The sequence below is a fragment of the Nothobranchius furzeri genome, chromosome 3 (assembly GCF_043380555.1).
Source record: "Nothobranchius furzeri strain GRZ-AD chromosome 3, NfurGRZ-RIMD1, whole genome shotgun sequence".
Lineage (NCBI taxonomy): Eukaryota > Metazoa > Chordata > Actinopteri > Cyprinodontiformes > Nothobranchiidae > Nothobranchius > Nothobranchius furzeri.
Window position 1 is genome coordinate 35,409,804 of NC_091743.1, and position 14,537 is coordinate 35,424,340.

Genomic DNA, 14,537 nt, shown 5'->3' on the forward strand with positions numbered 1-14,537 from the left:
GGGTTCATTTGTGTGAAAACAAGGTCCAATCAGGCTGAAACGTTACAGGAAGGTAGAATTTATTGAGTTGTAAGTGATCTGAACGTTTCATGATGATAGCACTTTCCCAAGGGGGTCAAACCATGGCCCAAAGGTAACCGGATCAGGTGTCAATTTAAAGAAGTAGTCCAGTTACACATTTGTGGGCTTATAACTTGGCTTCTGAATGTCCTAGAGAGATCAGGTTTGTTTTAGTGTACTCCAATCAACAGCCCCTACAACCACAAAAAGGAATGGAGTCATTATCACTTATGGTTTTTTAATGGCACCCAGAATTATGTTGCACGAAGCACAATTTCACATCATTCTGGGTTCATTTGTGTGAAAGCAAGGTCCAATCAGGCTGAAACGTTACAGGAAGGTAGAATCTATTGAGTTGTAAGTGATCTGAACGTTTCATGATGATCGTACATTCCTAAAGGGGGTCAAACCATGTCCCAAAGGTAACCGGATCTGGTGTCAATTTAAAGAAGTAGTCCAGTTACACATTTGTGGGCTTATAACTTGGCTTCTGAATGGCCTAGAGAGATCAGGTTTCATTTAGTGTACTCCAATCAACAGCCACTACAACCACAAAAAGGAATGGAGTCATTAGCACTTATGGTTTTTAAATGGCACCCAGAATTATGTTGCACGAAGCACAATTTCACATCATTCTGGGTTCATTTGTGTGAAAACAAGGTCCAATCAGGCTGAAACGTTACAGGAAGGTAGAATCTATTGAGTTGTAAGTGATCTGAACGTTTCATGATGATCGCACATTCCTATAGAGGGTCAAACCATGTCCCAAAGGTCACCGGGCCTGGTGTCACTTTAAAGAAGTAGTCCAGTTACACCTTTGAGGGCTTATAACTTGGCTTTGGAATATCCTAGAGAGGTCAGGTTTATTTTAGAGTAGTCCAATTAACAGCCCCCATTACCCCAAGAAGGAATGGAGTCATTAGCAGTTATGGTTTTTAAATGGCACCCAGAATTATGTTGCACGATGCACAATTTCACATCATTCTGGGTTCATTTGTGTGAAAACAAGGTCCAATCAGGCTGAAACGTTACAGGAAGGTAGAATCTATTGAGTTGTAAGTGATCTGAACGTTTCATGATGATAGCACTTTCCTATAGGGGGTCAAACCATGTCCCAAAGGTCACCGGATCTGGTGTCACTTTAAAGATGTAGTCCAGTTACACATTTGTGGGCTTATAACTTGGCTTCTGAATGTCCTACAGAGATCAGGTTTGTTTTAGTGTACTCCAATCAACAGCCCCTACAACCACAAAAAGGAATGGAGTCATTAGCACTTATGGTTTTTAAATGGCACCCAGAATGATGTTGCACAAAGCACAATTTCACATCATTCTGGGTTCATTTGTGTGAAAACAAGGTCTAATCACGCTGAAACGTTACAGGAAGGTAGAATCTATTGAGTTGTAAGTGATCTGAACGTTTCATGATGATAGCACTTTCCTAAGGGGTCAAACCATGTCCCAAAGTTCACCGGATCTGGTGTCACTTTAAAGAAGTAGTCCAGTTACACATTTGTGGGCTTATAACTTGGCTTCTGAATGTCCTAGAGAGATCAGGTTTGTTTTAGTGTACTCCAATCAACAGCCCCTACAACCACAAAAAGGAATGGAGACATTAGCACTTATGATTTTTAAATGGCACCCAGAATTATGTTGCACGAAGCACAATTTCACATCATTCTGGGTCCATTTGTGTGAAAACAAGATCCAATCAGGCTGAAACGTTACAAGAAGGTAGAATCTATTGTGTTGTAAGTGATCTGAACGTTTCATGATGATCACACATTCCTATAGGGGGTCAAACCATGTCCCAAAGGTCACCGGATCTGGTGTCACTTTAAAGAAGTAGTCCAGTTACACATTTGTGGGCTTATAACTTGGCTTCTGAATGACCTAGAGAGATCAGGTTTGTTTTAATGTACTCCAATCAACAGCCCCTACAACCACAAAAAGGAATGAAGTCATTAGCACTTATGGTTTGAAAATGGCACCCAGAATTATGTTGCACGAAGCACAATTTCACATCATTCTGGGTCCATTTGTGTGAAAACAAGGTCCAATCAGGCTGAAACGTTACAAGAAGGTAGAATCTATTGAGTTGTAAGTGATCTGAACGTTTCATGATGATCGCACATTCCAATAGGGGGTCAAACCATGTCCCAAAGGTTACCGGGTCTGGCGTCACTTTAAAGAAGTAGTCCAGTTACACATTTGAGGGCTTATAACTTGGCTTTGGAATAGCCTAGAGAGGACAGGTTTGTTTTAGAGTACTCCAATTAAAAGCCTCCATTACCCCAAAAAGGAATGGAGTCATTAGCACTTATGGTTTTTAAATGGCACCCAGAATTATGTTGCACGAAGCACAATTTCACATCATTCTGGGTTCATTTGTGTGAAAACAATGTCCAATCAGGCTGAAACGTTACAGGAAGGTAGAATCTATTGAGTTGTAAGTGATCTGAACGTTTCATGATGATAGCACTTTCCTAAGGGGGTCAAACCATGTCCCAAAGGTCACCGGATCTGGTGTCAATTTAAATAATTAGTCCAGTTACACATTTGTGGGCCTTTAACATGGCTTCTGAATGTCCTAGAGAGATCAGGTTTGTTTTAATGTACTCCAATCAACAGCCCCTACAACCACAAAAAGGAATGGAGTCATTAGCACTTATGGTTTGTAAATGGCACCCAGAATTATGTTGCACGAAGCACAATTTCACATCATTCTGGGTCCATTTGTGTGAAAACAAGGTCCAATCAGGCTGAAACGTTACAAGAAGGTAGAATCTATTGAGTTGTAAGTGATCTGAACGTTTCATGATGATCGCTCATTCCTATACGGGGTCAAACCATGTCCCAAAGGTCACCGGGAATGGTGTCACTTTAAAGAAGTAGTCCAGTTACACCTTTGTGGGCTTATAACTTGGCTTCTGAATGACCTAGAGAGATCAGGTTTGTTTTAGAGTACTCCAATTAACAGCCCCCATTACCCCAAGAAGGAATGGAGTCATTAGCAGTTATGGTTTTTAAATGGCACCCAGAATTATGTTGCACGAAGCACAATTTCACATCATTCTGGGTTCATTTGTGTGAAAACAAGGTCCAATCAGGCTGAAACGTTACAGGAAGGTAGAATCTATTCTGTTGTAAGTGATCTGAACGTTTCATGATGATAGCACTTTCCTATAGGGGGTCAAACCATGTCCCAAAGGTCACCAGATCTGGTGTCACTTTAAAGAAGTAGTCCAGTTACACATTTGTGGGCTTATAACTTGGCTTCTGAATGTCCTAGAGAGGTCAGGTTTGTTTTAGAGTACTCCAATTAACAGCCCCCATTACTCCAAGAAGGAATGGAGTCATTAGCAGTTATGGTTTTTAAATGGCACCCAGAATTATGTTGCACGAAGCACAATTTCACATCATTCTGGGTTCATTTGTGTGAAAACAAGGTCCAATCAGGCTGAAACGTTACAGGAAGGTAGAATCTATTGAGTTGTAAGTGATCTGAACGTTTCATGATGATAGCACTTTCCTATAGGGGGTCAAACCATGTCCCAAAGGTCACCGGATCTGGTGTCACTTTAAAGACGTAGTCCAGTTACACATTTGTGGGCTTATAACTTGGCTTCTGAATGTCCAAGAGAGATCAGGTTTGTTTTAGTGTACTCCAGTCAACAGCCCCTACAACCACAAAAAGGAATGTAGTCATTAGCACTTATGGTTTGGAAATGGCACCCAGAATTATGTTGCACGAAGCACAATTTCACATCATTCTGGGTCCATTTGTGTGAAAACAAGGTCCAATCAGGCTGAAAACTTACAAGAAGGTAGAATCTATTGAGTTGTAAGTGATCTGAACGTTTCATGATGATCGCACATTCCTATAGGGGGTCAAACCATGTCCCAAAGGTCACCGGATCTGGTGTCACTTTAAAGAAGTAGTCCAGTTACACATTTGTGGGCTTATAACTTGGCTTCTGAATGCCCTAGAGAGATCAGGTTTGTTTTAGTGTACTCCAATCAACAGCCCCTACAACCACAAAAAGGAATGGAGTCATTAGCACTTATGGTTTTTAAATGGCACCCAGAATTATGTTGCACGAAGCACAATTTCACATCATTCTGGGTTCATTTGTGTGAAAACAAGGTCCAATCAGCCTGAAACGTTACAAGAAGGTAGAATCTATTGAGTTGTAAGTGATCTGAACGTTTCATGATGATCGCACATTCCTATAGGGGGTCAAACCATGTCCCAAAGGTCACCAGATCTGGTGTCACTTTAAAGAAGTAGTCCAGTTACACCTTTGTAGGCTTATAACTTGGCTTCTGAATGACCTAGAGAGATCAGGTTTGTTTTAGAGTACTCCAATTAACATCCCCCATTACCCCAAGAAGGAATGGAGTCATTAGCAGTTATGGTTTGTAAATGGCACCCAGAATTATGTTGCACGAAGCACAATTTCACATCATTCTGGGTTCATTTGTGTGAAAACAAGGTCCAATCAGGCTGAAACATTACAGGAAGGTAGAATCTATTGAGTTGTAAGTGATCTGAACGTTTCATGATGATAGCACTTTCCTATAGGGGGTCAAACCATGTCCCAAAGGTCACCAGATCTGGTGTCACTTTAAAGAAGTAGTCCAGTTACACATTTGTGGGCTTATAACTTGGCTTCTGAATGTCCTAGAGAGATCAGGTTTGTTTTAGTGTACTCCAATCAACAGCCCCTACAACCACAAAAAGGAATGGAGTCATTAGCACAAATTTTTTTTAAATGGCACCCAGAATTATGTTGCACGAAGCACAATTTCACATCATTCTGGGTTCATTTGTGTGAAAACAAGGTCCAATCAGGCTGAAACGTTACAGGAAGTCAGAATCTATTGAGTTGTAAGTGATCTGAACGTTTCATGATGATCGCAGATTCCTATAGGGGGTCAAACCATGTCCCAAAGGTCACCGGGCCTGGTGTCACTTTAAAGAAGTAGTCCAGTTACACCTTTGAGGGCTTATAACTTGGCTTTGGAATATCCTAGAGAGGTCAGGTTTGTTTTAGAGTACTCCAATTAACAGCCCCCATTACTCCAAGATGGAATGGAGTCATTAGCAGTTATGGTTTTTAAATGGCACCCAGAATTATGTTGCACGAAGCACAATTTCACATCATTCTGGGTTCATTTGTGTGAAAACAAGGTCCAATCAGGCTGAAACGTTACAGGAAGGTAGAATCTATTGAGTTGTAAGTGATCTGAACATTTCATGATGATAGCACTTTCCTACAGGGCGTCAAACCATGTCCCAAAGGTCACCGGATCTGGTGTCACTTTAAAGAAGTAGTCCAGTTACACATTTGAGGACTTATAACTTGGCTTCTGAATGTCCAAGAGAGATCAGGTTTGTTTTAGTGTACTCCAATCAACAGCCCCTACAACCACAAAAAGGAATGGAGTCATTAGCACTTATGGTTTGGAAATGGCACCCAGAATTATGTTGCACGAAGCACAATTTCACATCATTCTGGGTCCATTTGTGTGAAAACAAGGTCCAATCAGGCTGAAACGTTACAAGAAGGTAGAATCTATTGAGTTGTAAGTGATCTGAATGTTTCATGATGATAGCACTTTCCTAAGGGGGTCAAACCATGTCCCAAAGGTCACCGGATCTGGTGTCAATTTAAAGAAGTAGTCCAGTTACACATTTGTGGGCTTATAACTTAGCTTCTGAATGTCCTAGATAGATCATGTTTGTTTTAGTGTACTCCAATCAACAGTCCCTACAACCACAAAAAGGAATGGAGTCATTAGCACTTATGGTTTTTAAATGGCACCCAGAATTATGTTGCACGAAGCACAATTTCACATCATTCTGGGTTCATTTGTGTGAAAACAAGGTCCAATCAGGCTGAAACGTTACAGGAAGTCAGATTCTATTGAGTTGTAAGTGATCTGAACGTTTCATGATGATCGCACATTCCTATAGGGGGTCAAACCATGTCCCAAAGGTCACCGGGCCTGGTGTCACTTTAAAGAAGTAGTCCAGTTACACCTTTGAGGGCTTATAACTTGGCTTTGGAATATCCTAGAGAGGTCAGGTTTGTTTTAGAGTACTCCAATTAACAGCCCCCATTACTCCAAGATGGAATGGAGTCATTAGCAGTTATGGTTTTTAAATGGCACCCAGAATTATGTTGCACGAAGCACAATTTCACATCATTCTGGGTTCATTTGTGTGAAAACAAGGTCCAATCAGGCTGAAACGTTACAGGAAGGTAGAATCTATTGAGTTGTAAGTGATCTGAACGTTTCATGATGATAGCACTTTCCTAGAGGGCGTCAAACCATGTCCCAAAGGTCACCGGATCTGGTGTCACTTTAAAGAAGTAGTCCAGTTACACATTTGAGGACTTATAACTTGGCTTCTGAATGTCCAAGAGAGATCAGGTTTGTTTTAGTGTACTCCAGTCAACAGCCCCTACAACCACAAAAAGGAATGTAGTCATTAGCACTTATGGTTTGGAAATGGCACCCAGAATTATGTTGCACGAAGCACAATTTCACATCATTCTGGGTCCATTTGTGTGAAAACAAGGTCCAATCAGGCTGAAACGTTACAAGAAGGTAGAATCTATTGAGTTGTAAGTGATCTGAACGTTTCATGATGATCGCACATTCCTATAGGGGGTCAAACCATGTCCCAAAGGTCACCGGATCTGGTGTCACTTTAAAGAAGTAGTCCAGTTACACATTTGTGGGCTTATAACTTGGCTTCTGAATGCCCTAGAGAGATCAGGTTTGTTTTAGTGTACTCCAATCAACAGCCCCTACAACCACAAAAAGGAATGGAGTCATTAGCACTTATGGTTTTTAAATGGCACCCAGAATTATGTTGCACGAAGCACAATTTCACATCATTCTGGGTCCATTTGTCTGAAAACAAGGTCCAATCACGCTGAAACGTTACAGGAAGGTAGAATCTATTGAGTTGCAAGTGATCTGAACGTTTCATGATGATAGCACTTTCCTAAGGGGTCAAACCATGTCCCAAAGTTCACCGGATCTGGTGTCAATTTAAAGAAGTAGTCCAGTTACACATTTGTGGGCTTATAACTTGGCTTCCGAATGTCCTAGAGAGATCAGGTTTGTTTTAATGTACTCCAATCAACAGCCCCTACAACCACAAAAATGAATGGAGTCATTAGCACTTATGGTTTGTAAATGGCACCCAGAATTATGTTGCACGAAGCACAAGTTCACATCATTCTGGGTCCATTTGTGTGAAAACAAGGTCCAATCAGGCTGAAACGTTACAAGAAGGTAGAATCTATTGAGTTGTAAGTGATCTGAATGTTTCATGATGATCGCTCATTCCTATAGGGGGTCAAACCATGTCCCAAAGTTCACCGGGTCTGGTGTCACTTTAAAGAAGTAGTCCCGTTACACCTTTGTGGGCTTATAACTTGGCTTCTGAATGACCTAGAGAGATCAGGTTTGTTTTAGAGTACCCCAATTAACAGCCCCCATTACCCCAAGAAGGAATGGAGTCATTAGCTCTTATGGTTTGTAAATGGCACCCAGAATTATGTTGCACGAAACACAATTTCACATCATTCTGGGTCCATTTGTGTGAAAACAAGGTCCAATCAGGCTGAAACGTTACAAGAAGGTAGAATCTATTGAGTTGTAAGTGATCTGAATGTTTCATGATGATCGCTCATTCCTATAGGGGGTCAAACCATGTCCCAAAGGTCACCGGGCCAAGTGTCACTTTAAAGAAGTAGTCCAGTTACACTTTTGTGGGCTTATAACTTGGCTTCTGAATGACCTAGAGAGATCAGGTTTGTTTTAGAGTACTCCAATTAACAGCCCCCATTACCCCAAGAAGGAATGGAGTCATTAGCAGTTATGGTTTGTAAATGGCACCCAGAATTATGTTGCACGAAGCACAATTTCACATCATTCTGGGTTCATTTGTGTGAAAACAAGGTCCAATCAGGCTGAAACGTTACAGGAAGGTAGAATCTATTGAGTTGTAAGTGATCTGAACGTTTCATGATGATAGCACTTTCCTATAGGGGGTCAAACCATGTCCCAAAGGTCACCAGATCTGGTGTCACTTTAAAGAAGTAGTCCAGTTACACATTTGTGGGCTTATAACTTGGCTTCTGAATGTCCTAGAGAGATCAGGTTTGTTTTAGTGTACTCCAATCAACAGCCCCTACAACCACAAAAAGGAATGGAGTCATTAGCACTAATGTTTTTTAAATGGCACCCAGAATTATGTTGCACGAAGCACAATTTCACATCATTCTGGGTTCATTTGTGTGAAAACAAGGTCCAATCAGGCTGAAACGTTACAGGAAGTCAGAATCTATTGAGTTGTAAGTGATCTGAACGCTTCATGATGATCGCAGATTCCTATAGGGGGTCAAACCATGTCCCAAAGGTCACCGGGCCTGGTGTCACTTTAAAGAAGTAGTCCAGTTACACCTTTGAGGGCTTATAACTTGGCTTTGGAATATCCTAGAGAGGTCAGGTTTGTTTTAGAGTACTCCAATTAACAGCCCCCATTACTCCAAGATGGAATGGAGTCATTAGCAGTTATGGTTTTTAAATGGCACCCAGAATTATGTTGCACGAAGCACAATTTCACATCATTCTGGGTTCATTTGTGTGAAAACAAGGTCCAATCAGGCTGAAACGTTACAGGAAGGTAGAATCTATTGAGTTGTAAGTGATCTGAACGTTTCATGATGATAACACTTTCCTACAGGGCGTCAAACCATGTCCCAAAGGTCACCGGATCTGGTGTCACTTTAAAGAAGTAGTCCAGTTACACATTTGAGGACTTATAACTTGGCTTCTGAATGTCCAAGAGAGATCAGGTTTGTTTTAGTGTACTCCAATCAACAGCCCCTACAACCACAAAAAGGAATGGAGTCATTAGCACTTATGGTTTGGAAATGGCAACCAGAATTATGTTGCACGAAGCACAATTTCACATCATTCTGGGTCCATTTGTGTGAAAACAAGGTCCAATCAGGCTGAAACGTTACAAGAAGGTAGAATCTATTGAGTTGTAAGTGATCTGAACGTTTCATGATGATAGCACTTTCCTAAGGGGGTCAAACCATGTCCCAAAGGTCACCGGATCTGGTGTCAATTTAAAGAAGTAGTCCAGTTACACATTTGTGGGCTTATAACTTAGCTTCTGAATGTCCTAGATAGATCAGGTTTGTTTTAGTGTACTCCAATCAACAGCCCCTACAACCACAAAAAGGAATGGAGTCATTAGCACTTATGGTTTTTAAATGGCACCCAGAATTATGTTGCACGAAGCACAATTTCACATCATTCTCGGTTCATTTGTGTGAAAACAAGGTCCAATCAGGCTGAAACGTTACAGGAAGTCAGAATCTATTGAGTTGTAAGTGATCTGAACGTTTCATGATGATCGCACATTCCTATAGGGGGTCAAACCATGTCCCAAAGGTCACCGGGCCTGGTGTCACTTTAAAGAAGTAGTCCAGTTACACCTTTGAGGGCTTATAACTTGGCTTTGGAATATCCTAGAGAGGTCAGGTTTGTTTTAGAGTACTCCAATTAACAGCCCCCATTACTCCAAGATGGAATGGAGTCATTAGCAGTTATGGTTTTTAAATGGCACCCAGAATTATGTTGCACGAAGCACAATTTCACATCATTCTGGGTTCATTTGTGTGAAAACAAGGTCCAATCAGGCTGAAACGTTACAGGAAGGTAGAATCTATTGAGTTGTAAGTGATCTGAACGTTTCATGATGATAGCACTTTCCTACAGGGCGTCAAACCATGTCCCAAAGGTCACCGGATCTGGTGTCACTTTAAAGAAGTAGTCCAGTTACACATTTGAGGACTTATAACTTGGCTTCTGAATGTCCAAGAGAGATCAGGTTTGTTTTAGTGTACTCCAATCAACAGCCCCTACAACCACAAAAAGGAATGGAGTCATTAGCACTTATGGTTTGGAAATGGCACCCAGAATTATGTTGCACGAAGCACAATTTCACATCATTCTGGGTCCATTTGTGTGAAAACAAGGTCCAATCAGGCTGAAACGTTACAAGAAGGTAGAATCTATTGAGTTGTAAGTGATCTGAACGTTTCATGATGATAGCACTTTCCTAAGGGGGTCAAACCATGTCCCAAAGGTCACCGGATCTGGTGTCAATTTAAAGAAGTAGTCCAGTTACACATTTGTGGGCTTATAACTTAGCTTCTGAATGTCCTAGATAGATCAGGTTTGTTTTAGTGTACTCCAATCAACAGCCCCTACAACCACAAAAAGGAATGGAGTCATTAGCACTTATGGTTTTTAAATGGCACCCAGAATTATGTTGCACGAAGCACAATTTCACATCATTCTGGGTTCATTTGTGTGAAAACAAGGTCCAATCAGGCTGAAACGTTCTAGGAAGGTAGAATCTATTGAGTTGTAAGTGATCTGAACGTTTCATGATGATCGCACATTCCTATAGGGGGTCAAACCATGTCCCAAAGTTCACCGGGTCTGGTGTCACTTTAAAGAAGTAGTCCAGTTACACCTTTGAGGGCTTATAACTTGGCTTTGGAATAGCCTAGAGAGGTCAGGTTTGTTTTAGAGCACTCCAATTAACAGCCCCCATTACCCCAAAAAGGAATGGAGTCATTAGCACTTATGGTTTTTAAATGGCACCCAGAATTATGTTGCACGAAGCACAATTTCACATCATTCTGGGTTCATTTGTGTGAAAACAAGGTCCAATCAGGCTGAAACGTTACAGGAAGGTAGAATCTATTGAGATGTAAGTGATCTGAACGTTTCATGATGATAGCACTTTCCTATAGGTGGTCAAACCATGTCCCAAAGGTCACCGGATCTGGTGTCACTTTAAAGAAGTAGTCCAGTTACACATTTGTGGGCTTATAACTTGGCTTCTGAATGTCCTAGAGAGATCAGGTTTGTTTTAGTGTACTCCAATCAACAGCCCCTACAACCACAAAAAGGAATGGAGTCATTAGCACTTATGGTTTTTAAATGGCACCCAGAATTATGTTGCACGAAGCACAATTTCACATCATTCTGGGTCCATTTGTGTGAAAACAAGGTCCAATCAGGCTGAAACGTTACAAGAAGGTAGACTCTATTGAGTTGTAAGTGATCTGAACGTTTCATGATGATAGCACTTTCCTATAGCGGTTCAAACAATGTCCCAAAGGTCACCGGATCTGGTGTCAATTTAAAGAAGTAGTCCAATTACACATTTGTGGGCTTATAACTTGGCTTCTGAATGTCCTAGAGAGATCAGTTTGTTTTAGTGTACTCCAATCAACAGCCCCTACAACCACAAAAAGGAATGGAGTCATTAGCACTTATGGTTTGGAAATGGCACCCAGAATTATGTTGCACGAAGCACAATTTCACATCATTCTGGGTCAAATTGTGTGAAAACAAGGTCCAATCAGGTTGAAACGTTACAAGAAGGTAGAATCTATTGAATTGTAAGTGATCTGAATGTTTCATGATGATAGCACATTCCTATAGGGGGTCAAACCATGTCCCAAAGGTCACTGGGCCTGGTGTCACTTTAAAGAAGTAGTCCAGTTACACCTTTGAGGGCTTATAACTTGGCTTTGGAATAGCCTAGAGAGGTCAGGTTTGTTTTGGAGTACTCCAATTAACAGCCCCCATTACCCCAAAACAGAATGGAGTCATTAGCACTTATGGTTTTTAAATGGCACCCAGAATTATGTTGCATGAAGCACAATTTCACATCATTCTGGGTTCATTTGTGAGAAAACAAGGTCCAATCAGGCTGAAACGTTACAGGAAGGTAGAATCTATTGAGTTGTAAGTGATCTGAACGTTTCATGATGATAGCACTTTCCTATAGGGGGTCAAACCATGTCCCAAAGGTCACCGGATCTGGTGTCACTTTAAAGAAGTAGTCCAGTTACACATTTGTGGGCTTATAACTTGGCTTCTGAATGTCTTAGAGAGATCAGGTTTGTTTTAGTGTACTCCAATCAACAGCCCCTACAACCACAAAAAGGAATGGAGTCATTAGCACTTATGGTTTTTAAATGGCACCCAGAATTATGTTGCACGAAGCACAATTTCACATCATTCTGGGTTCATTTGTGTGAAAACAAGGACCAATCAGGCTGAAACGTTACAGGAAGGTAGAATCTATTGAGTTGTAAGTGATCTGAACGTTTCATGATGATAGCACATTCCTATAGGGGGTCAAACCATGTCCCAAAGGTCACCGGGCCCGGTGTCACTTTAAAGAAGTAGTCCAGTTACACCTTTGTGGGCTTATAACTTGGCTTTGGAATATCCTAGAGAGGTCAGGTTTGTTTTAGAGTACTCCAATTAACAGCCCCCATTACTCCAAGATGGAATGGAGTCATTAGCAGTTATGGTTTTTAAATGGCACCCAGAATTATGTTGCACGAAGCACAATTTCACATCATTCTGGGTTCATTTGTGTGAAAACAAGGTCCAATCAGGCTGAAACGTTACAGGAAGGTAGAATCTATTGAGTTGTAAGTGATCTGAACGTTTCATGATGATAGCACTTTCCTACAGGGCGTCAAACCATGTCCCAAAGGTCACCGGATCTGGTGTCACTTTAAAGAAGTAGTCCAGTTACACATTTGAGGACTTATAACTTGGCTTCTGAATGTCCAAGAGAGATCAGGTTTGTTTTAGTGTACTCCAATCAACAGCCCCTACAACCACAAAAAGGAATGGAGTCATTAGCACTTATGGTTTGGAAATGGCACCCAGAATTATGTTGCACGAAGCACAATTTCACATCATTCTGGGTCCATTTGTGTGAAAACAAGGTCCAATCAGGCTGAAACGTTACAAGAAGGTAGAATCTATTGAGTTGTAAGTGATCTGAACGTTTCATGATGATAGCACTTTCCTAAAGGGGTCAAACCATGTCCCAAAGGTCACCGGATCTGGTGTCAATTTAAAGAAGTAGTCCAGTTACACATTTGTGGGCTTATAACTTAGCTTCTGAATGTCCTAGATAGATCAGGTTTGTTTTAGTGTACTCCAATCAACAGCCCCTACAACCACAAAAAGGAATGGAGTCATTAGCACTTATGGTTTTTAAATGGCACCCAGAATTATGTTGCACGAAGCACAATTTCACATCATTCTGGGTTCATTTGTGTGAAAACAAGGTCCAATCAGGCTGAAACGTTCTAGGAAGGTAGAATCTATTGAGTTGTAAGTGATCTGAACGTTTCATGATGATCGCACATTCCTATAGGGGGTCAAACCATGTCCCAAAGTTCACCGGGTCTGGTGTCACTTTAAAGAAGTAGTCCAGTTACACCTTTGAGGGCTTATAACTTGGCTTTGGAATAGCCTAGAGAGGTCAGGTTTGTTTTAGAGCACTCCAATTAACAGCCCCCATTACCCCAAAAAGGAATGGAGTCATTAGCACTTATGGTTTTTAAATGGCACCCAGAATTATGTTGCACGAAGCAGAATTTCACATCATTCTGGGTTCATTTGTGTGAAAACAAGGTCCAATCAGGCTGAAACGTTACAGGAAGGTAGAATCTATTGAGATGTAAGTGATCTGAACGTTTCATGATGATAGCACTTTCCTATAGGTGGTCAAACCATGTCCCAAAGGTCACCGGATCTGGTGTCACTTTAAAGAAGTAGTCCAGTTACACCTTTGTGGGCTTATAACTTGGCTTCTGAATGTCCTAGAGAGATCAGGTTTGTTTTAGTGTACTCCAATCAACAGCCCCTACAACCACAAAAAGGAATGGAGTCATTAGCACTTATGGTTTTTAAATGGCACCCAGAATTATGTTGCACGAAGCACAATTTCACATCATTCTGGGTCCATTTGTGTGAAAACAAGGTCCAATCAGGCTGAAACGTTACAAGAAGGTAGACTCTATTGAGTTGTAAGTGATCTGAACGTTTCATGATGATAGCACTTTCCTATAGCGGTTCAAACAATGTCCCAAAGGTCACCGGATCTGGTGTCAATTTAAAGAAGTAGTCCAATTACACATTTGTGGGCTTATAACTTGGCTTCTGAATGTCCTAGAGAGATCAGTTTGTTTTAGTGTACTCCAATCAACAGCCCTTACAACCACAAAAAGGAATGGAGTCATTAGCACTTATGGTTTTGAAATGGCACCCATAATTATTTTGCACGAATCACAATTTCACATCATTCTGGGTCCATTTGTGTGAAAACAAGGTCCAATCAGGCTGAAACGTTACAAGAAGGTAGAATCTATTGAGTTGTAAGTGATCTGAACGTTTCATGATGATCGCACATTCCTATAGGGGGTCAAACCATGTCCCAAAGGTCACCAGATCTGGTGTCACTTTAAAGAAGTAGTCCAGTTACACATTTGTGGGCTTATAACTTGGCTTCTGAATGTCCTAGAGAGATCAGGTTTGTTTTAGTGTAC